General features: G+C 54.5%; 1 long non-coding RNA gene across 2 annotated transcripts; it reads left to right on the plus strand.

Moving 5' to 3' along the window:
• The first annotated feature begins 109 nt into the window (after positions 1-109).
• On the plus strand, positions 110-22327 carry LOC116453962. Of its 2 annotated transcripts, XR_004243974.1 has the most exons (5): positions 110-184; positions 1551-1794; positions 15693-15814; positions 19040-19332; positions 21272-22327. It is a non-coding gene; the product is annotated as an uncharacterized LOC116453962 (long non-coding RNA). The 2 variants fall into 2 exon arrangements; XR_004243975.1 differs by lacking the exon at positions 19040-19332.
• The last annotated feature ends 866 nt before the right edge of the window (positions 22328-23193 follow it).

A 23193-nucleotide genomic window follows, 5' to 3' on the forward strand; every position in this document is an offset into this window, starting at 1 on the left:
GTTTCATTCCCGCGGCCGCTCCGCCCCGCCGGGCCCGCCGCTCCTCCGCAGGTGCGCGGTGCTGAGAGCCGCCCCCTCCGCGGTGCGCGGAGCCTCCGTGGCTGACGGGGAAAGATGGGAACACCCCGGGCTGCGCGGCCGCCTCCAGGGCCTTGCTCGCCCCGCCGCGGGAGGGGCGCGGCAGGTGCGCGGGGAGGGGGCGCGGAGGCGCTGCGGGTGCGGCGGGAGGTGGCACCGGGAGCCTCCGCGGGTGCCAGCCCTGTCCCCGGGGCGAGCCGGGGAAGAAAAGCCGGGGCCGCCGGGGCCGCGGCAGCGGCGGGGACGGGACCGGCGGCGACAGGCGAGCTCTGGTCACACCGGCACCGACAGGGATGGAGTGAGCGGGGCAGACCGGCACCGTCGGTCATGTGGAAGGGATGACGGGGAAGGGACGACCCGGGCACGCCGGGACCGTCCGGGACGGTGGCGGAGCGACCCGAGCGCGCGGGTACCGCCAGGGACGGGGCTACCGCGGGGCGTGGGCTTTAAGTCCCCACTTCTCCCCCGGCGCCCGGAGCCGGTCGGGGCGTCTCGGGGCGCGGCCGCGGAGGAACGAGCAGCTCTTTTCCTCACCAATTACCCTTCTCCCACTCGGGATTTACGGCCGCGGGCGCGGCGGGGGCGCGGCCCCCTCGGGCTGAGGCGCAGCGCCGGGCGCAGGGCGCCCTCTGCTGGCGCCGCCGCGCTCCCGCCGCCGCGCGGCCCCGACGGGGGGAACGGGGCGGGCGCGGCCCCTCCTCGGCCTCCCCCGCGCTCCCGTCCCGGCCTTCCGGGGGCTGCGGGCGGGGAAGGGGCTTTGAACCCCCCCAGTGACTGAGGACAGGTGCTGGGGCTGAGTTTCTCGGCGACGGGAGAGGAGATGCTGCCTCTGTGACAATTTCCACTTGCAGGGGGGACTAGCAGGGTGGGAAAGTCTTCCCCTGGAGGAGGGACGTGTAGTGACTAAAGTTAGGCTTGCAGGATTATTTCCAAATAAACATCACTCAGGATGTGCAGCAATTTAATGGGCTCTATTTTTAGTGAGGGGACGCAACGTGTGCCAGTGTGGGGGCTCCTCTGGCCCTTTTCTCTCTAATCCAACCATGCTGGATTTAGGCTAAGGTGGCTGGGACGATCACAGGGGGGAGAAGGTGACGATGCTGCAGGACGTGGTGGGGCAGCCTCACGATGGGTTCCTGCCGTCCTAGGGGGTCAGGAACAGCCCTGTCATCCATCCCGGCTTGCGGACCAAGCATTGGTGCCAGTGGGACATCCCCACGTACCCACTGAGCACAAAGCCACTCTTCACTGAGGAGGGGAATAGTGTTCTGTGGGCTCATGACAGTGACCCCGAGAAACAGTGCCCAAAGGCAGGGAGCAGGGCCTGGGCCCCCCAGCCAGGGTGTTTCAGCAGGAGCTGAGCTGCTCCACGTCTGCCCTTGCCATCCCCAGGCTCTGAGAAACCCTATTCAAGCAGCTCGATGAGCAGCTACCCATTAGTCACGCACTGTACTGGGATTTCTTTTCCTCAGCTATGAAAAGGCCGTGAGAGGCCCTGCGGAGGCACATCCAGCACAGCACCCCCGAGGCTCTGCTGCTCTGCACCTGGCAAGACCTGGCTTGGCTGTGTCACTGCGGTCACAATCAAGTCACAAAGGTGAAGTGCTGGGTGCTCCGGTGACTTCATGAACTGGTGTTTAACCAGCAGGTAACACAGGTGCTGTGCCACCAGAGCTGCGAGGTCCTCAAACACCGAAGTTTTCACTAGGTTTAGTGGTGAGTTCTGAATCTCTTCAGCTAAATGCACGAGGTGCTTGGCCAGACACTAAAAATAGCAGAGCTGCCCTGAGGGCTTCGTGGGCCTGGTGGACAAACCCTGGCCGACTTGGCCGCTGAGCTGCCGTGCAGCACAATAGTGCTGCTGGAAGGGCTCCACGGGCGGGTGTTTGTAAACAGGAACATGAACTCCTGCCAGAGCATCTCATGGCCCTGCAGAGGGGGAACGCTGCCACAGCTCTTGTCCCTGTGCAGCCCAGGGGGGCTTTGCAGGACCCCTTGGCCCTCATCTGGGCTGCCAGCCCTGCGTTCATCTGTTATCCCAGAGAATCAAAGAATGGTTGGGAGGAATCCTCTTTTTCCAACCGCCTGCTGTGGGTAGGGACACTTTCTACGAGTCCAGGTTGCTCCAAGCCCCATCCAGCCTGGCCTTGGACACTGCCAGGGATGGAACAGCCACTGCTTATCTGGGCACCCTGTGCCAGGGCCTCACCACCCTCACAGGAACAATTTCCTAGCAACATATAATCTAAATCTCTCCTCTTTTAGTTTTAAACCATCTTCCTTGACCTGTCATCTGCCTGTGTAAAAAGTCGTTCTCCTTTTTTTATAAGTCCCCCTTAAGTACTGAAAGTTGCAGAAGGGCCGAGAATGATGCCATGGGGCTGGGCATGCCGTGGTGCCAGGATCCTGCCCCACATCAGGAGCTCCCCCAGCCCTGGGGAATCCCAAGGCCTGTCGCTGCCACACAGAGGACCAAATCTCCCGTTAGAACATTTCAATGAGCATCTGCCAGCCTCGACTGCGCGAGCGCGGGGTGCGGCTGCCGGGGAAGGGAGCCCCGGTCCGATGGGACCGGCAGCGGGTGGGCGGTGGGGCGGCAGCTCTTTATGTCGGGCTGGCGCCGTGCTGCCGCCGCGCCTCCTCCGCACCCGGGACAAAGCGGAGCGGGCCGAGCCCCGGCCCCGGCTCCCAATTAGGGCACCGCCGGCCCTGCCCCCCGCGGAGCGCAGGGGCGAGGGGGGTGCAGCCGCGGTCACGGCCCCGGAGCCCCAATTACCCCCGGGGCCGCCGCTCTGTCTGCGGCTCCCGATCGCGGATCAATAGACAAAGGGCAGCGGCGGGGCCCCGGCGGGCTCTGCACACACCCACTCCCCCCTTCCCCGTGAAGCCTCGCCCCCCATCCCGGCCGGGCATCCCTGCGCACCTGCGCATCCCGCCGCACCTGTGCGCTCGGGGCGGGATGCGCGGCTGCGGGGCTGAGCCCCGGTGTGGAATACAGCCGGTCTCTGCCGATGACTGTCCCCTCTGCCTGCTCCAGGGCTGAGCCCCCGGAGCCTCTGCTTGGATCCTTCCTCCGGGCACCGGCATCTCAAAGGCTTTTAGCCCCACTCATCCGGTTCTGGCCCGCTATCCCCGCGGGGGCACGGTCCTTGTCCAGGGCCGGGGCTGTGGGAAGGACGCAGCAGCCGTCCAGGGTGTTCCCTGCCACAAGGTTCCCAGAGCCACTTTGATCCGTGTGGGTGTCTGGGGGGTGGAGGGAAGGGGGGGTAAAAACATTATCAGTGAAAAAGCAGCTGTTTATTTTGATACGAAGCCGGTTCTTAGCCGCAGGCACCGTTTGCTCCGTCCGTGCTCTTCAGGCAGGGTGGGAAAGGGGAAAGGGGAGGCTCTCGGTTTATTCCGGTTGTTTACAGCGGCGGGTGATGCCGAGGGACAGCCAGGTCCGTCGCCCCTCGGCGCCCGCCCGGGCCTTTTCCCAAGCCTTCCTCGGAGCCGCGCCGGGAAGGGAGGAGGCTCTGCTCGGGACATCCGACGGGATGGAGCGGAGGCTCCCGGCGGGGGGAGCCCAGCTGTCCCCTCCTTTGCTCTCCTAGCGGGGCCACACCGCTCCCAGCCCGCGCCTCAGGGCAGTGGCACTGGAACGGCACCGCTTGGTTGTGGGGTCGCAGGAAAACCCAAACCTAAACCCGGAATTTTCCCTGCCTGGGATATGCCCCAAATCCCGAGAATCCCGGCGCTTCCCTGAGCTCGCCGCCAGGTGGAACAGCGGCGCCGCGCCGAGGGGCGGTCCCGGGGGCGCGGACGTGTCGGGGGTCCCGGGGGGAGTCCCGGGGGTCCCCGGACGGTTCCTCGGAGGCAGCAGCCCGTACAGGTGGCACCGTCAGTGATCCCAGGGGTTTGGCTTCCTACAGACTCAGGAGTGGGGGATCTGTGGCAGGTACCCCGCATTGTGCCCACCCTCCAGTCCATCTGTCACCTGTGTCCTGCCACCTGCATGGCCATGTTGCACCTTTCTGAGGGCGTTTGTGTGGGTGTCTGTTCACTTTTCCTGTCATGTGCTCATGTGAGCAGCCACCCAGCTGATTGTCGAGGATCTGGCACTGTTCCCCAGTTTTGTGGGTTCTGCCAAAAGTGCACCTTCTACACCTCCAGAGACCCTCAGAATGCAGAGAATAATCACTCCAAGGCACTTGAGGCCCAACAAGCAGCCTGAAGCAGTGATGCTCTGTCTTCTGAACGGAAGGTCTTACATTGCCCGAGGAATTAAGGGATGAAATCATGCGGGGAAGGCTGCTCCTCTCCCTTTGGCATTGCTGTAGCTGGTGACGTGAGCACAGGTACATCTGTCCTTCGCTTCCCATTGATTCCTGTAAATGGCCTTTGCCTCCAGCCTTGGGCCTGGCATGCTCGGTAATTCTCTGGAAATAAGATCTAATTAAAATGAGACAGCGCTGTTGAGGGACTACCTAATTGTCTTTGCAAAATAACGTTGTGGAGATCCTGGCTTGGTTCCCAGCAGAAAGGTGTTGTCAGTGCAAAATCCTGTGAGGCTTGGGGGAATCAGTTAAAGGCTTTTGGGAAATAATTCCCCAGGCTGGGAAATAATGAGCTGGTGGAGACACTGCAGTACTGCTGTCCCTGGGCCAGCTGTCCTCCCCTTCCAGACCATGTCAGGCCTCAGGGACCCCCTCAAAATGGCTTTAAAAGAGGCCAGTTCCGTGTGGGGTTCAGCCAAGGTCAATGCCAGCAGGTATCCCTGGGGTTTCCCTCTACTCCCCCTGTACTCCTGTCTGCCCACATCAGCAAGAAGGGAAATCATTTGGCTGTTAAACCCTCAAATGCATCCAGGATCCTGGATGATGGACATAGATATACATATATCTATGTTTATATATATGCCCCCAGCTCCAAGCTCACCCCATCCCATTCCTGCTGTGTCTCACTCATTCCAAAGGTCCCAGTGGGAACCGAAGGCTGGCATTACAGGGATGCTGTGTAGTGATGGCAGGGGAGGGTGTCACCAGCTCCCCTCATTCCTACAGAGCCTTGGGAAAGTTTTGGGACAAGACCTTTCCTGGTCTGCCAGACAGCACGAGAGCAGCCGGCCTCCACGAGAGGGAGCGTTTGCAGGGATTTTTATTCCAGCTGGATTGTTTTGGTTTTCCCCTGTTTTCAAGCACAGACCATCCCTCTGGCTGTCTGAGCCCTTTGCCTGCATGAAATGCCCATTTTCCTGGGATGGGGGAGAACTGGGCAGAACTCTCAGCTTTCCTTTTCTTTTTGAGAGAGATGTCATGTTGAATTAGTGCCATGACATGAGGGGAAACTCTTTGGTGACATGAGGAGAAACTGCTCTTTCCCTGGCTGGGTGGCAGGCTCCTGTCCCATGTGAACAGGAGGATGGATGTTTTCCTCCTTTTGGCCCTACTGCAGGGAGGAAGAAGTCCCTCTTACTAGGCTGTCTGGGGAATGTTGTGTGTGGTCTTGGTCAAGTGTGGGGCAGGGCATGAGTGGCCAAGCCAGCCCCTCACCATGGGGAGCACTGGAATGTGCTTCAGTGCTTGACCCCAGGAAGGGATGGCTGGAGGGACCCTGGCCCTGGGACACCCCAGTGTGGCTTCTTGTGGCAAAAAAATGGCTTTGGCAGCTCACACACTTGGCCTGTGGCCTGGGGTGGTTTGCTGGGCCCTCATTTCAGGACTGGGAGGGGGATCCCACCCCTCCCCATCTCACTGCTCCCCTCTGCAAGTCACTTTGAGACCCCAGCAATGCTTGTGATCCTTCTAGAATGGGAACAAGCTGTTTATAATTTCCCAAGTGACTGCTACAAATCCAAGGCCAAAACTCCCACTTCTGGGGGCACAGGATCATGTCCTGGTGCCTTGGTGGCCACATGAGCCGTGGGTGGTTTGGAAGGAAGATGCACGGCCAGCTCGAGGCTTGGGAGAGGACCTGGTCCTGGCTCCCGCTGCCCTCCCTGTGTGTCCCTGGAGCCTGGGAGAGCCTAGACTACCCTATCTGCAAATAGCAGAGCAGATTATCAGCGAGCACGTCTGAGATTAAAGACCCCTCTTTATGTCTGGTTCCCCCAGAGCCGGGGAGGCCGGAGCTGAGTTCGGTGCAGACTCTTTGGCACCACGGGGCTGATTGCTGGGGTAACCTTTTCCTTGGCTGGGAGAAGAGAGGAGGGCTCAGACAATTTTCAGTCAAGGATAGAAAAAAAGAAAAAAAGAGAAGGGAACACACAACAACAACAACAGCAACAACAGTTTATTCCAGCAGGGTGTTGGGAGGAAATTCAGGCACAGCTCTGAGATGGTCCCAGTTTGTGTGATCTGAGCCAGGGAGTGAGTAACTGGGAGGGTTTGTCCCTGTGTTCTTCTTCAACAACCACTTGGTACTGGAAATTCTTGATGGAGAACCCAGTGAGAAGCCCAGAGGTGGTGGATTGGCAGCTGCAGGATGCAGAAAAGCCCTGGGGCTGCTCCTGCTTTGCTGTCCCGGCTGCACGTGCAGAGCTTACACGGGTGCAGCACATGAATCACAGAGCCTGGTGCTGTGCAGGGAGGGCATCCTCATCAAAACAGAGTGAGACTTTTTTCTGAGAGTGCTCTGAGGGCTCTAGTTAGGAGGAATGGCAAAGATTTCTCTGTATTCTCTCAGGCAAAATGTGTGCCCAGCTGCTCTGAGCAAACCTCAGCCTCTGGAGGGTGCACAGCCAAGGCCGGCCCGGAGCTGGGATAGTCCTGGCCAGCCAGAGCGGCTTAACAGGCTTAGGGCAGCATAGTTCTTATAAACAATCACATGAATTAGCACAAATCTCATTAGATCCGTGCTTCTCCTGTGTTCCTAATGCCTCTTGTAGGGTCCTGTGCAGGCGATGACCAAAGAAATTCTTTCCAAGAGGAAAGAGCCGTGGCATTTTGGGTTTGCTTTTCTCAGAACCATTTCCATTATGCTTAATGGACAGGAGAGCAGAAATCTAATAGGTAAAAAGCCAGTCAAGGTCCTTGGGTATTTTAAACCTGATTTAAAGTTTCGGCTGCTCTGTTAGAGCAATGATTCAGCTGATGGTGCCCAGAGGTGCTCCACGTGTCTCCCCTGTGAAGCAACAGGGACTCGGTGATGTCTCTGCTCTGATGTGCCCCAGACAGCTCTGCTTTCCTTTGGCTCTTGCTCTTGGCTGGCTGGTAGCCTGGCACCGTGGGGAATGGGCGTCTGGGCACGTTTTTATAGCATGTTCTGTTAGGAGTGTAGTGGAAGAGGTGGTCGGTGCCCAGAAAACACAGGAATAGTAGATTCAGCCTGGAGTGCTTTGGGGAAGGGATTTTTCTCCTGTTGGTGCTGTGCATGTCTGCTGAATGCTGCCCACTCCCGGGCAGCGCCACTCTCCAGTCTCCCATTTCTCCTCTCAAATCACTCCAAGAAGCAACACAGAAGTTTCCTTCCCTTGTTCCGGAACCATAGGTGCTCCTGGGGTGAAGCACCTCGGCTGCTGCTTCAGGACTGGGCTCCTGGGAGTCGTGGCAGGAGACGCCACGGGATCTTTAATGACAAAAAACCCGTTTTTTACATCTCTGCTGAAAGTCTGTTGCTGCTTCACCTCTCGGCAGAGGAGGGATGTGAGCAGCAAGGAGCAGGCAGCAGAGCTTGAGAAAGCAGCTCCCCAGGGACTCGGTCTCTGGCGGAGCAGCCCGGGATAAACGAGCATGAGAAAAGCAGGCTTAGCCCTCCAGTCACCCTTTAGATGCGTTTCCGGCTGCTTTTCATCTCACTCCGAGTTTAAAAGCCATCTTATTCCAGCCCCGCCGCTGCCGCCAGTCTCGGCAGGGCTTCAAAGCGGGGCTGTCTGCGGCGGCCCGGAGGGAGCGGCGCGGGAGGGGCCGCGTCCCCACGGCACCTGCCAGCCCCGGACACGGGCACGGGGAGGGGCTGCCCTGCAGCAACCCCCCTGCACTGCCAGGCTCTTCCCTCCGTGTGTTTGTGGCCGCTCGGGAAAGCGTGGTGGGACCGGGCTGCTTGTGGGGGACATGGCAGAGGGGCTCTTTCTCCAGACCTTTTTTGTCCCGCTGGTGAGCTCAGCTTTGCATTGGGGAGTGGGGTCACTGCTAAGCCGGGGACCAGGGACTTCTTGGAGTTTTGCATTCCCTTTTTACATTCCCACTTTTCTAAATTTCCTCTTCTCCCCTGCGGCTCCCTGTGGTGTGGCTGGGGACAACACCAGGAGTGGTTGGTGACACCGCTGTCACACACCCAGTGTTGGGGGGGATGCAGGGGAGTCCCACAGAGTGTGTTTGTGGGGTTCGGCATTTGGACCACCTGGAAATAAGAGGGTGGTGGGTAACAGTGTCCAGCAGAGCTGTGACTGTGTTGGCCACCAGGGTGGTGGCTGTGGCTGTCACAGCTCGGGGGGGGCCGGTGGATCCCCCCTATGACAGAGGGACCACTGCCTGGAGGACAGGGATTCTCCTGCGTCCAAGTGACGGCTGGCAATGGGATCTGCTCCTTCCTAGATCACGCACAAGTGATTTCACCCCACCAGCGCTCCGGGCAGAAGCCGGAGGCAACACCTGAATTTGGCAACAGAGAGAGGAGGGGCCAAGTCGTGTCAGAAACCCAGGATGAGCTGCAAACCTCTCTGATGGAAATGTGCTGCCCAATCTCTTTTTTTTGTTGTTGTTGTTTTATTTGTTTGCCAAGCCCACGGATGTGATTCTCCATTTTCTCCCAGAGTTTTTGCTTCAGCAGATCTGTCGGGAGAAGTGCACTTACTGCTCGGTGACAAAACACATTCTCGAGATGGAAAAAGCTCTTTTCAAGGAAAACATGACATTTCAATGGAAAAGTAACTTTGCATGCTGTTTCTAATTTTAAAGCTCTGCCTTGGAATGCTCCCATGGACTTTGAAATCAGAGCTGGCTCTTATGCTTTCCAGGTTTTATCCACCTTTCCCATATAATTTCAAATTGCTCCCTCTGTTAACGAGACAATATTAATTCTGCCTTGGTGGATTTTGCATAGACTGCTTCCAAAGCACAGTTTCCCTTATCCCATCCCTTTTTTCTGTGTTTTCTTTCCCCCAGCTCTAGACTATAAATACCTTTAGGCCAGACTGTGGGAACTGCACAAAGCCCTGTACCTGGCTGATGCCTCCTGAATGGATGAATGAGTGAATGTTCTTCCCGGTATTGCTCCGTACTGAGATTAACTCTCAAAGCCACATGCTACAAATTAATGCATCTGCTCATTCCTAAAGCATTTCATCTCCATTAAACCTGCTAGCATTAATTTCCCCCTGTTAATCTGACCTGTGCCATGAGGGAGGAATGCTGGTGGGCTTTTCCCCCTCTATTTCGTGCAGTCCTGGTTTGTCCTCACTGAGCTTAACTTTTAAAGCAGAGGAGCGAAACCAGCCGTGAGCCAACTGCTGCTGGAGCCAGCAGAGGGGAGGCGAGAGCAGAGATTCTGCCTTTCCTCACTTTGCAATAAATTTCAGGGGAAGGGAAAAATGGCTACTGGGTTATTTCTATCAATTTCCCCAAATAAGAGCGGTGCGGTCGAGCTGATAACGGCAGCGGTGTCAACAGCAATCGACGCCATGGCAAAGCAGCAGTGGCAGACGAAGCTGAGGGGCAGGGAGAGGATGGAGGGTTTTCCCCATCCCTTACCCCTGCTGAGAGCTGCTTTTCTCCTGCATTTCTCCTGCAGCATCCCAGTGCAGCCCTCGAATCCCACTGCCACCCCCTGCTCCCAGCTCTCGCACGAGCAGGGTGGATGCAGCACTAAACCACTAAAAATTTGGCAGTGGTGGCCAAATTTGCCTGTGAGGGAAAGGCCGCATCCTTCCATCCCCTGAGGCACCTGGCATCCCTCTCCTTGGCACAGTTTCTGCCAGCCCTGTCCCACACTCTGGGAGAGCAGGGAATATTTACACTGGGAGATGCTATCGTGGTGCTGCTCGAGCTGTCCCTGGAGGTGAAGCACAAACAGGTTCACTGCAACGAGGTCACTCCTTTAACAGGTTTAAGTGGGTTTCACTGTAAAATGAATTTATTTCAACAAAACCTTTTTTGATAAATTAAACCAGCACCGCTCTGTATATAATTTCTATAAACAATCTTCTCTAACGTTTACCTAACCTGGGCATGCAGAAACTCTTGCACGTTAAATATTAGATGAAAAGGGGCTATGAAACCTTTAAATAATTCCTTTTTTTTTTTTTCCAAAGCAAGAAAGCCGGCATATCATGGGAAAATACTCTGCTGCTGTTGAGCTGAGGTTTTCCTGGCTTCTGCCAAGAGTGAGGGGAGACAAACCCCTCGTGCTGCCATGGTCTGGTGTTGGTTTTTGTATTTCCAGGGCTGTAGCACGAGGCTCACTGCGACTTGCTGGGTGCCAGCACCCATCCACACTTCTCCCATGTATCTGGTGGCTGGTGATGTGGTGATTTAACTCCTGTGTCATGTTTTCAGGGTCCTGGGAAGCTTGGCACTCATTAATTAGTGAATTTACCTCAGAGCATTCATTAATTCATTAATTAAAGAATTACAGCCCTACTGCAGGTGCTGGTTGGGGGGAGCTGTGGACTGGTGGGATTTTATGTGCCATGGAGTTGTGGTGGTTCAGGCTGTGCTGGGTCATTTGCTGAGTGATTTGGATGTTTTCCCTTAACCTCCCTGACTGCAGAGCACCCTGGAGAGATGGACATGACTTCAGTGAGAACAAACTGTCCAGCTCTTAAAAGAGAGCTGAGGTGAGTGAGAGATTAAAATAGAGGGAATGTAGTTTGCAATTAAATATAGTTTAATTGGGTTAGAGGGAGGACAGCAGAAATGTTTCTGCTAAATAATTCAGGATTTAGAGATACCCTCACAGCACGTCCTGCTCAGCTCTTCAGATCCTTGGATGGGGCTTGGAGCAGCCTGGGATAATGGAAGGTGACCCTGCCCATGGCAGGGGGTGGAAGGGGATGATTTTTAAGGTCCCTTCCAACCCAAACCATTCTGGGATTTATGAAAGGAATGATATAAAACCACACAGCAGATAGGAATGATATAAGGTAGGTTCCAGCTGATGGACTTGTGTGCTGTGAGAGTCCCCACCTGCCAGGGATGAGACCTGGACAGGCTCAAAGTGTCTTTTGTCACTGTCTTGAGTGCAAGTGCACAGAAACCCATTCTGCTTTGGGCAGGGAGAGCCTGCAATGAGCTCATGTGTTACTTGAGGGTTTTGTGGATACTGGGATTGCAGGATCTGTCCAAAATATGTGTTAAAAATCAGTTTATCTTCCAAATAAGCCCTCAGAAATTCCAGTATCTCCAAGACGTGTTTGGAAGTGATTTATTCTTTTTGCTTTTGGTGTTTCCCTGACGCTTTCCAGCATTATTTTTAATGACACTGTGTTACCAGAGATCACTTCTGGTGGATAACACAGTATTTATGGAGAAACCAACAGCTAAATCTGGTTATCATTGACGTTGCTTATAAAATACACATAGCAACCAAGATACTGACCATGGCAGTAAATTGAAAATATATTGAAAACATAAAGCATTCTTCCAATTTATTAGTAATATTAAAAAATATTTGGGCAGGTTTTTCCCCCCCTTGATAAAAAGAAAGATATAGAAGCTGTTGTGAGGAAATCTGTGGTAGTGTTGGTCCAAAGGCAGGCGTGGTGAGGAGGGTGAGAGGTGTGCTGGGTTTTGTGGGATTTCAGAAACAGCCCACTCTGGACATGCTGTGGCAATGCCTGGGGCACAATTCCACTGCCAAAGTGCTTGTGGAGATGCTGCCGCAGGGTTTTTGCTGATCCCCCTGGCCCTGAGGCGTCCAGGAAGCAGGTTTAGGAGGGGTGGTGGCTTTCCTCTGCTGGCTGCAGCCCCTGGTTCTGGTTGAGGTCACCCTCTGCTCCCACAGCACTGCACAATTTGGGCACGTTGTTGAAAGGGTTAACCCTGGCAACTGCTGGGTAAGTGTAAAAATATTAATAAGGCTGCTGCAGGTCGCCCTAAAATGGGAATTTATGGTGGTAGTCAAAGCTAATGTTTGGGATCAATGCAACATCCCTTCTCAGAATGAAAAAATAAATTAAACAGACCGTCATACAGAGGGTATGTAACCAAATCAATCATGTTTATGGCATTTAATCAAAACTTGATTCAGTTAAATTTATTCCATATGATAGCCCTGTGCTTCACAGGATGCACACCTTGCTGGTGAGGCTCAGCCAGCCCTGTGCTGCTCACCAGAGCCAGGGCTCAACCCTGTGTCATTACACGTTAATGAGATTAGGGGCATCCATTTGTGCAGGATGCTCTGAACAGAGGGTGGGGGGGGTGTCTGTGCACCCAGAGAACTGATCACGGGGCTTTGCTGTGGGTAAATAATAAGTGTTTAGGGACAAATATCCCTCTGGCTCCTGCTGCAGGGCCCTGCTTGCTCACTGCTGGCTGTGTCTGGAGGGTGAGGTGGTGCATGGCCTCGTGGGCAGCTGTGGTGGGACAAAACGTGCCCCAAACCCCAGGTGGGGCAGCCCAGGCACACTGGTTTATGCCATGCTGAAATCGCAGCACTCATTGAATCCACCCATCCTGGCCAGATCCATCTATCCCTTCAGGAAGGCTCCTGCCACCATCCCACAGGAGCAGATCCTTGGAAGCAAGAGGTGCTCACACCTCCCTGCCTTCCTGCACCACCAGGAGCTGTGTTCCCATCCTGGAAGGAGGATTTGATGCCACAGACCTTCCTTCTCCTCCTGGAAGTTGAATATTAGAATTCTTCCTAGCTGTGTATATAATTCAGTACATTAATCTTCCCTTAAAACATGCTCCTTCCACAAAGCCCCTCTGTATTGATCCAACAAAGACAATCATATATTATGGGGAGGAGGGGGAAACAGCTGAAATATTTGAGATTGGCCCTTCTGGGGGATTTATTACGTGTCTGAACTATAGTGTCTGCCTACTTTTTTATTCTAAGCCTCTATGACAGGGGTCAGGTCTTCCTCCATACACTGTACAGTGCTGTGCACTGCGATGGGGCTCTATGAAATGCTCAGGATGATTAATCACACCCTATAAACACACTTCTGGTGTGTTTGGAGGCATGCACGTGTGTGTACATCAGCAAACTCCAGCAACAGGTACTGCTTGTACCTGTCCAATGCCCTTGTAGGGTCCTGAGCAGCGTGGCCTGGCTGTGGGGTACTCCTTGGTGTGTGCAGGAGGTGCATCTGGAGACCTTTCTGAGCTGGATTTGTTCTGGTTCTCTGTTTTTCCCAGCCCAGTTGGTTTCAGTGATTTCCGGAGCGGGATGCAGTCCTAGGGCATGTCACAAAGGTGATGCAGAGCACAAGTCTGGGGGATTTTCTGGTGATTCCCTGCATGGGAGCCCATCACCCTCTGCCTCTGGGCATGGAGATCCAGGCTTGAGGATCTCCATGCAGAGTGGATGCCCTTTAGGAGAGGGGTCATGTTCCCTCTCCATCCATACCCCAAAATCAGGAGGCAAAGCAGACAAGCTGAGAACCTCGTGAGTCAGGGAATGAGAAAATAATGAATGAGAAGGATGGACTGTTTATAAATGTGTGTGAGATTAATGAGCAAAGGCTTCTCCATAACACAGAAGGCATGAAATCAATCCCGCGCTCCGAGAATAATGAGGGAATCAATAGGATTACGAGGTTAAGGCCGGAGTAAACCTGAATGACAGCTGCAAAATAAATTTTATTTGGAGGACGTGGCTGGGGTTAAATGAAATGTAATAAATAATGTAAAGCATTTAAGGGGTGGGGAAATGGTCCAGAGATGTAAGGAAGAACAGAAGGCCCTACAGTTGCTAAATCTGCCCAGTTCATACCCAAAGCACGTTTTTGCAGGCGAGTGATGGGTGTGACACACACCCTGCCTGTGGCACGGCGAGGTCGTGCCCTCTCCCCTCATGGTCCAGGACAGGGACAGGAGCAGGGAGGTGGCAGTGGTGGCACCAGGATCTGGGGCTGCAGCAGTGGCACCAAAGCAGGACAGGGATGTGTATGTGTGAGCTGCAGTCTGGGATGCATTTGGGGTTCAGCTCGTATGAGCTGCAGCTTTGTGCATCCCTTTTCCCCTGTGTTTCTCTCCTGGCGTCCAACTATAAAAAGCCAACACTGCCTGCGTCCCACTTCCCACAGAACTCCTGGAGCTGCTACACGGCACAGAGACCTTCCTCTGCCGAGCCCAAAGCAAAGCTCACACCTACCCCTATGCACAGATCCTCTGCCGCGGTCACTGCGGGGACAGGCACCCTTCTGGATGCAAGACCCTGAACTTGTTCCACTTTTGCCCCCACGGTGGGAATGTCTGCTCCTGCTCTGTGCTCCAGCAGGCACGAGATGTCCTGCTGACCTTGGCTTTGGGGATAAATCTGGGCAGGTGGGTGCAGCGCTGTGATTTCAGGTGCTCACCACCTTCTCCTGGTGGATGCTTTGGAGCTTGAAGCTTTTTGGAGATTGATACCGAGTCTGCTGCTCCCTGAGAGCCGAGACACTTCCAGTGCCTCAGTGAAAATTGAGCTGCTCTGAGAAACCGGCCACAGGAGTGGGTGCCAGACCAGTGTGAAGTTGTAAATGGCTGCCCTGATTTTTCCAGCATGATTAACTCCTGGTCCTGCTCCTCCTTGCTAGTTCTCAGGGAAGGCGATTTGGAGTTCCTGGGATGTGGTCAGTGCTTTAGAGGCAGAGCCCAGCCCAGGGAGGTGGCAGCTGCTTCTGCCCCCGAGGAAACACATATCCCACTCCAGGAGGAGCAGCTCCGAGTGGGGATGGGACAGCAGAGATTTTGCTCTTGAATCACCACGTAAAAAAACCCCTTCTGCTTCCTTCTGGGATTGGCTCCCCGGGATGCTTTTCCAGCAGGTTACCCCGTGCCCCAGGGCTTGCTCTCCCGGCCGGACCGTGCGTGTGCGGCTCAGCCCTGCTAATCACGGCTGCTCCGTGTGTTTTTCCAGTGGTTAAGGGGATGACTAATAGAGCTGTCCTGCCTGCGTAATGCACGCTGACAACAGCGAGCCTCAGGGGAGGCGAGCACAAAGAGAGGGATGTGAGGGAAATTGCTTCAATTTGTCCCCTGCCGGAGAATGGGTTTTCCCTGTGGTACATCCCTGCCGTGCTGGGGAGCTGGACTTGCCTCCTGCCACCCTTCCATTTGCAGCTGCCTGGAGCTCTGTGTCCGTCTGTCCATCCCAGGGCAGTCAGTGCAGCACGGGGTCACTCCGTGTGGCACCTGCCCCGTGCGGGGGATGCCCCTGTGCATCCTGACCCTGCTGTGTGTTCGTGTCACTGCTGGTGCCAGCAGCACAGGCTGTCGATGGCACCCCTGGCTGTTGGTAGTTCACCCCACTACTGTGTGAGGAGGGGTTTGCAGATCTCTGCATGCACAGGTGGGTCCCCAGTGCCCGCTGCCCATGCATCCCTGTGTGTCCCTGCACACGTGTGCCCAGTCCTACAGACTCGCCTGCCTCCCACATGAAACTTTTCCTCAACAAGATGCAGAAAAATGCCTTTCAGTTGCCTTTTAATAGCTCCTGTAAATCTTATTTTATGCTAATGCTAAAGACACGTTTATTATTGTCAGAAAGGAGGAAGAACTGGTGAATCCCTGGCTGGCCCCAAAGCGGGTGACTTGGAAAGAGCTGAGGGAGAAGGTTGAGAGCCACGGTTATCCCTCCTCATTTGGGGACACAGCAATGACACCAGGTAAGAACCTTGGGCTGCTGGTGGGGTGCAGATCCCCATGCCTGGAATGGGCTCAAGGGGTCCTGGCTGCAGCACCTGGAGCTGTGGATCAGGCTCAGGAACCAGGCTGGGGACACTCATATCCAAGCACCCACGTGCTTGTTCTCTTCCAGCACCTTCCATGCCATAAGAAACCATGCAGGGTGTATATATATTTTTTAAATGTTTTTTATTTAATATTTTTAAACCATTGCACAGGCAACCTCAATCCCAAATCCCAGCCCAGAGGTCAGTGGAGAATTGGCCCTGCACCTGCAACCTGAAACCAGCTCTGCCTGGCTGGAGAGCCTCATGCTGCGCCACTAATGAAGGGTTCAGGGGGTTGTTTTTCTTTTCTATTTTATTTTGAGATGCTGTTTTGAAGCGCACGGCCAAGAGTGGGAATTTCATAGGGTAAACAGAAAAGCTGCTCTGAAGTTATTTATTGGTTCTGTTTTCCAGCTCGTGGACTAGTATTGATTTATTTTGCAGTGTCTCCAGAGGCTTCTTCAAGGTTAAAGTGTAGACATTGCATGTTAGGCTGGACTAAATACTGGCAGGAAAACACATTTGGCTCTTTTAATTGGAAAAACATACACCTTTTGTCACCCTGAGGCCAAGGCTCTACCACAGCAGCACAAGGAGGGCAGGGGAATGTACACAAGTGCGAGATGCTCTGGTTCACACTTGCTTGGGGAATTCACTGGGAGCACAAAGGTCCCCACAACTGGCTCTGGGGTCCCACCAGGCCCAGAAAGCAATTCCTCGAGAGAAGGTGGGGGCCAGCAGCTATTCCAGGTGGGGAAGCTGGGTGTGAGCCTCCTGCTGACCAAACTTAGGCTGCTTATAGGAGCCACCACAGCCAAGCTTGGTCCCAGCTTCAGTTTGGCCTCTGTGAGCTGCTCCCAAATGGCATCAGGGGCTGACCAGGCTCCCACAGCCCAGTGGGGACAATGCTGGTCCCCAGCAGTAGATGGCAGGGACTCATCCCAAGTGCCGATGTTCCACACCATGAGTAGGAGGGACTCACACATGCCAACCTCAGACCCCACTACCTTGTTTCCAGCCCATATATTTACAACCATTATTCAGCTGGAGAAGGGGGTGGAAAAGGAATTCTTCATCCCTAAGAAGTACTTACATCCTCAAAGTAATTTCCAGCCTCTGTGCTGCTAGTACCCCTTCCTTTGGCATGTTAAGGGACTTGCCCCAGGCCACTGAAGGAGGCAGTGTCGGGGACAGGGTGGCTGCTGCTGCCACAGGATCCCCTTCCCCGTCATTCCCGAGCCGGTAGCGACAGCGTGCAGCCAGGATGGAGGTGGGGAGCTCTGTTGGGAAGGTACAAGCTGAGGTTTAGAAATCATGATGTGTGAATTGAAATGGGAAGCAACGGATCTCGGGAATCACCGCAACTGCTACAAGGTGTTCCTGAAGCTGTCAGCAAGCCATCTGCCCGCTCGCCCTGGGTAAACACCGCGCTCCAGCCAGCCCTCCTTGGAAAACCAGGAAGCACATGGGTCCCATGGGGTGAACCCGTCCAGGGCAGCAGCGTGGGCCGGGTGGGAGCGGGAGGAAAGGGGCTCTGGAGCGTGCAGGCGAAGGGAGCGGCGTGGCCTCGATCGCGTTGGGGCTCTGGAGCAGAGCCCTGGCTGCGCCGCTCGCTCCTCGTAACTCATCGCGGAGACACCGCCGTGGGGAGGCCGCAGCGGCCGCGCTGGGCCCGGCCAGCAATTTATGGCTCCAGGGAAACACGGCAGCCGGTCTGGGAGCGGAGCAGAGCAGGAGGAGAGCGCCTGGGGTCAGGCGGCTGCCCAGTTCCTTTCACTCGCGCCTTGACTCTGCCCATCGCTCCCTGTGCGTGCCATGGTCACCCCAGGGGAGCGTGGGGAGCACACGTGCAGCAGGGCACTGGGTGGAAAGCCTGCCATGCTCCTGCCCCACTGCGTGTCACAGCTCCTGGCACAGCTTGGGCAGTGGGGATGTCAGCCCCTTCCGTCGGGGACATGGGGCCCTGATGCCATCAGGCACCTACATGCACCGTGTGAGCTGGCACAGAGGCCACGTGGAAGTGGCCACAGGCTGGCCCCATTCACAGCCCCAGCACAGTGAGGCATGTGGCCCTGATTGAAAAAAGCTGGGTGACCTGGGATGACACGGGTGGCTGGTGCGTCAGTGCAGCCCCAGGAACGCCCCCGATGGGTCGGGACTGCAGCATTGCTGCCAGCCCCAAAGGCAGGAGCAGGAGGAAGGGCCCATGGCTGAGACAGACCTGTGGGAGAGGGCCTGGGGGGCCTGCTCGTGGTTCCTCACAGGGTTGGAGTGCAGCTCTGGTCAGTGTTCCCAGCCCTGTGCTTGCTCCGTGCTCCAAGACTGTTAATCATGCCGTGCCTCAGTTTCCCCTCTGTGCAGGGGACAGTGGTGCCCCTGTTCCCAGCTGCCCAGAGAAATATACTGAGCTTTGCTAAGTTCTGGGCTGAGTGAGCTGAGAAAAGCAAAACTGGGAAATTATGTGTATTTTTGCAAAACCAGTGCTGAAGTCCATCAGTGCCTGGTGCAGCCATGCAGGGAGGAGTGCCGAGGGTCCCGATTTCGGGGCTGAGCCCCCTCGTCAAGGATGCATGGTCCATGTTAGCCTGAGTCTTCCTGCAGTGCCAGCCAGCACTCTCAGCCTTCCCCCTCACTCACAATTCAAAATAAATACAGAGAGTGAACATGACCTTGAGTGTATAGTCTAAAGCTTTTAAAACTCTCCTCTAATTCTTTTAACTTCCCGCACATCTATCCTCTGCACCAGCCTCCTCATTTCTCTTTCTCTACAGTAAACTTATACCCTTTCTAAAGTGCCCAGAGAAGACGCTGCAGATGAAATGTTGCTTTAGCTTAATTTCCTATTCCTAACATATGCTTTAATTAATGTCATTTGCTTTGATTTGCTGCCAGCATGCCAGTGCAGCACTTCCTTCGTTTTGCAACCTTAACCATAACCTTGTGGGAATGAGGATCAGGTGTTCCTGGCTGATTTCATCTGGTTCAGGGCATTTATCTCGAGCTCTGAGGCTTTTCTGTGCTTTGTCGGTGCCACCAGCACAGAGGCAAAACCACAGCGTTCTCCTTGGCTGGAGGTGCTGAGAATGTGCTGTACATGAAGGATGCTGGTATGGAAAGCACTGACCAGCATTTCTTATCCATGTTTTTTACACTTCTGAGGTTCGATCTTCCAAGGAACATGGCAAAACTGGAGAGAGGGGATGGGACCCCCCAGCTCCTGATTTCTCTGTGTCAGGATCAGAGAGGACCATCCTGCTGCTGGCTCTGTGCCCTGTTGTCCCCATAGTCCCTGAGGCTCCATGGCCAGTGCTGGACCCCACTGGCCAAGGTGCTTCCTCAGGTTGATGTTCCCAGCCCAGGCAAGCATTTTCCAGCATGGAAATGGTTGAACATCGTGTGGCAGAGGTGCCCTCCTTCCAGCTGGAGCTGCCTTGTCCTCTCTGCACCACCAGGTCAGTGCTCTGAGCTGTTGTGTGAGAAAAAATTCCTAATTTGGGGGATCTTCTTCCTTCCCTTCTCCTGACGGAGCCAGCTTGGTCCCTCAACCCAGGCAGAAAAGCACCAGTAAGCTCCCGTGACTTTCTGTAACTGCTTTGCTTGAGAGCAGCTCCTTGCACAGCAGAGCCTGGAGGAAATTTTAGCAATTGTCTGTTCTGGCCCCAAATCACTGGCACTTGTATACAGCAGGCCTGAAATGGCCCCTTTCCCAGACAGCTCCTTAAGCAAGGTTTTCCTGTCTCTTTATTTAATGAATCTCAGCCATCCTTTCTCTCCTTGCTGGAGCCAGGGGCAGATGCTGCTCCAGAATTTCATCCCTCCTCTCTCTCCAGTTTCCCTCGTTCTACCTCCAGCAAATTTGGGGTCCCACAGCAAGTCATGTCCCACGAGGAAGAAATTCCCAGCTTCTGGGCCCCATCTCAGTTGGCTATTATTTCCCTTCATGTTTGCTTCTGTTGAGAACCTTCCCCAGGAATGGGAATGTGGGGCCTTTGTGCAGTTCTTGTCCCTTTACTGGGGAGCAAAGGCATCCCTAAGGTTGAGCCCTGCTTTCAGAGAAAGCCCTCTCCCTGGGCAGGGAGGAGAATGCCCAAAATGAAGAACAGCATGTGTCCCAGGCCTGGCCCTGCCCCACTGCAGCCCAAGGAATGTGTTTCACGTCAGTGTCCCGGGAGTGGGATGGAGGCATGGGAGGGATGTGACTGAGCAGGGAGCAAATTGCCACATCCCAGAGGCTGGCTGGTGATGCGTGCTGCCCTTGGAGGCAAAACCCTTCCCAGAGGTGGCCCCTTTCCCCCAGCCTCCTGTTCCCCAGACCCCCACAGCTCCATTCCTCTCTGCTGTCATCTACCTCTCACCTTGCCTTCCTCCATCCCGTTGTGCTGCCTCCTCTCCAGCAGCTCCACATCCGGGTGCACGTTTGTGCCTCTGCTCCAGCCCCTACGCTCCGGCCGACTGCTCCCACTGCTCACTGCTCCCCTCTGTCCTTTTCAATCCCGGCTGCCTTCCCGTGCTCCGAAAGCCTCACGCCCCTAAACCTGCTCTGGGTCATTTAGCCAGGACCCAGGACAGGACTGATCTCTGGGAGGGTGATGCACGGCTCTCGTAGGCATCTGGCAAGGGTTTAAATCCCCAGGGCCCCTGTCTGCTCCTGGCTTAGTGTTTTCTGTTCCCTCCTCATAGTTCCAGGGCTGAGCCCTGCTCTGACCACTTGCCACACTGCAGGTCTGGCCCTGGATGAGGGAGAAAGAGGAAAGATTCCCTCTGGGAAGCACCGTGGTCAAAAGGGACTGGCCAAAGAGAGCTGCAGGCTCTGGTGGGGTGCGAGGGCTTGCTGTGCTGCCTTGCTCAGGCTGTGGGTCAGAGGGGTCTGGCCCCTGAGGGGGCTCTGATGTTTGAATATGGTTGTTTGGCCCCACTGGCTCCGATTGCTGTGGCAGAGCATCATGCTGTGCCACATGGAGGCTTGGACAGTGTCTATGCCCAGATCCAGGGCAGAGACACAGCTGGCAGCTGGCTGCCTTCATTCCTCCCGCTGGGAATTTCTCACCCAGACCAGCATTTTCCTCTGTTTACCCTGGAGGACAGTGACTTCCCATAGTAATAACCCCCTCCTCATCCCCAGCACAAATTTTGAAAAAATCACTTTGGGCAGGACTCTCCCAGTCCCCCATCCCCTGCACGGTGATGGTTGGACGATGACAAGGACACCGTGCAGAGCCACAACACATTGCTCTGCCAGTGTGCCGGGCTGGGTTTGCAATACCTTAAGGCAGTTTCTTGCTCGGATGCAAGGCTTGAGACAAGCCTCTCCTCTTTTCTTCCTGCCTGGTGAGAAGTGACTTGCCGTGGTGTCACCTGGTGGATTGATGCGCCTCCCCTTTTTGACCACAGCTCCAGTGCTCCAGAGCGGCTTCACCCAGGAGGTTCCACGTGTCCTCACCAACTCCACCAACGTCCCCACAGGACACCAAGCTGCCCTGGGGCTGCTGTCCCCTCTCCATGCACACATCTGGCTGCCACCCTGACCCACACCACTGCCTGAGTCCCTTCTCTCCCAGGCTGTCCTCCAGGCCTCAGCAGTGCCGGTGACCACTGGGGGATTGTGTGACCAGAGCCACTGACCCGCTGTAAGTGGCAGAGCACCGGTGGCAGAGCCTGCTTGGCCCCCATCCCGTGCCAGTGGCAGGCCCTGCTCAGACCCCATCCCACAGCAGAGTTTGGAGGGTGCAGGAAGCAGAGCTGGGGCCGCTGTGGCACTGGAAGCCAGGCTGCAGAGAAACCGCAATGCGCCGAGCACTTGGCTTTGTTCTCCTTTTATTTTTTAAACCATCATTCCCGTTCCAGCGTGGCTCCATTTGCCTGCTCCCATCCTCCAGCATGCTGTAGCTTTAGGGCTCTTTTAATTAAAAACCAAAAAAGTAATTGCAGTTTTGGGTTTTTTTGTATGTATGTATATCTTGAAGTTAAATCAGAGCTTTGGCTGGGAAATACCACTGGGGACTATCTCAGTCTGACGCTCACCAGGGCAGTGATCTCTGGATTATTCATTCTCACAAAGATTTTGCCGAGCTCATGGTAAAATCTCTTCCTTTAAAAAATGTGCAATGGATTTGAAACGTTCGTGTTTTAGATGCTACTTTAAAAAATAGTAAGTGTGCATACTGAAAAACAAAAATCCAGAGCATTTAGACAAAATTAGGGTTAGTTTTAAAAATTAGACCAATTCCACAATCGTTGGATTTTATTTCAAAAATACTTTAGCTTTAAAAAAATGTCTAGATACATGAATATTCGTTCATAGTTTAATTATTGCTGGACACAGGATTAACATTGCCGGGCTGCAACTCTCATAGCTTTGTTTGAAATTACAAGGGGTGAGTACACTTGGTACGCTGGGATAAAATTAACAAATACGCCCCCAAATATTTAAAAACAAATTGGAATATGGTTGTTCGTTTGATTTACCCGGTTCCAGTGGAGCTTGGTGCGAGACTGAGCAGCACATTCGTTTACAACGTTTTAAAACATTCGTTAAAATATTTACTTAACAGTTTAAAACAAAGCCTTAGAGCCCACAAACGTGCCCAGGTCAGGGAAATACATGTGGATAATTGGGCTGAACGATTTAGGAGCAGAGAATCACTTGCATTTCAAACCGTGCATATTTCAAATACCCCCTTAGTGCATCTATTTTAGGCAGATGCTTAAGATTAAAGGGCTGCACGTCAGCCAGTATCTTACCCACGCTTCCTTGTCATCGTTTCTTTGCGATTAAATTTTGTGTTTTCCTTTCAGCCTAGAAGTGTTTGGTACCAGTCTCTTGGCAAAAGAGCCTGAGGAATGGAAGGGTAAAGAAATATGACCCAGCTGCTATGCACAATGAGGTTTGTAAGTCCTTGTATGGTATAAATAAGCATATTACACAGTTATTAGAAATTTGGCACTGTCGCTGTTTAGAAGCAAGTCTCTGATGCTGTGTAATTCCTCCCGAGTCCGTGCATATCTCAGTATTAGCCTTCCATTCTTCCAGTCTTTTTACTGGCCAAATTCGGCAACTTTTTCTTTGTACTCATCCATTCAAACCCTTCTCAGCAGTGTAAACCGGTGAGTTTCCTCTCAAGTCAGTAAATCTACGCCAACCCATGCGGCCGAGGCTCGGTCCTGACTTTCCCCCTGCCGCCCTTCGCCTCGCACGGGGCTCTGAGGCGCCGCCGTCGGGGCCGCCCGGCTGCGCGGTTCTGTCGGGCGCGGGCTCGGGGCTCGCTTCTCCCCTCGTCTCCGTCGTGGTTGGCAGCTTTTCCTGGTGGGAAGAG

The sequence above is a fragment of the Corvus moneduloides genome, chromosome 20, assembly GCF_009650955.1.
Source record: "Corvus moneduloides isolate bCorMon1 chromosome 20, bCorMon1.pri, whole genome shotgun sequence".
NCBI classification, from domain to species: Eukaryota; Metazoa; Chordata; class Aves; order Passeriformes; family Corvidae; genus Corvus; species Corvus moneduloides.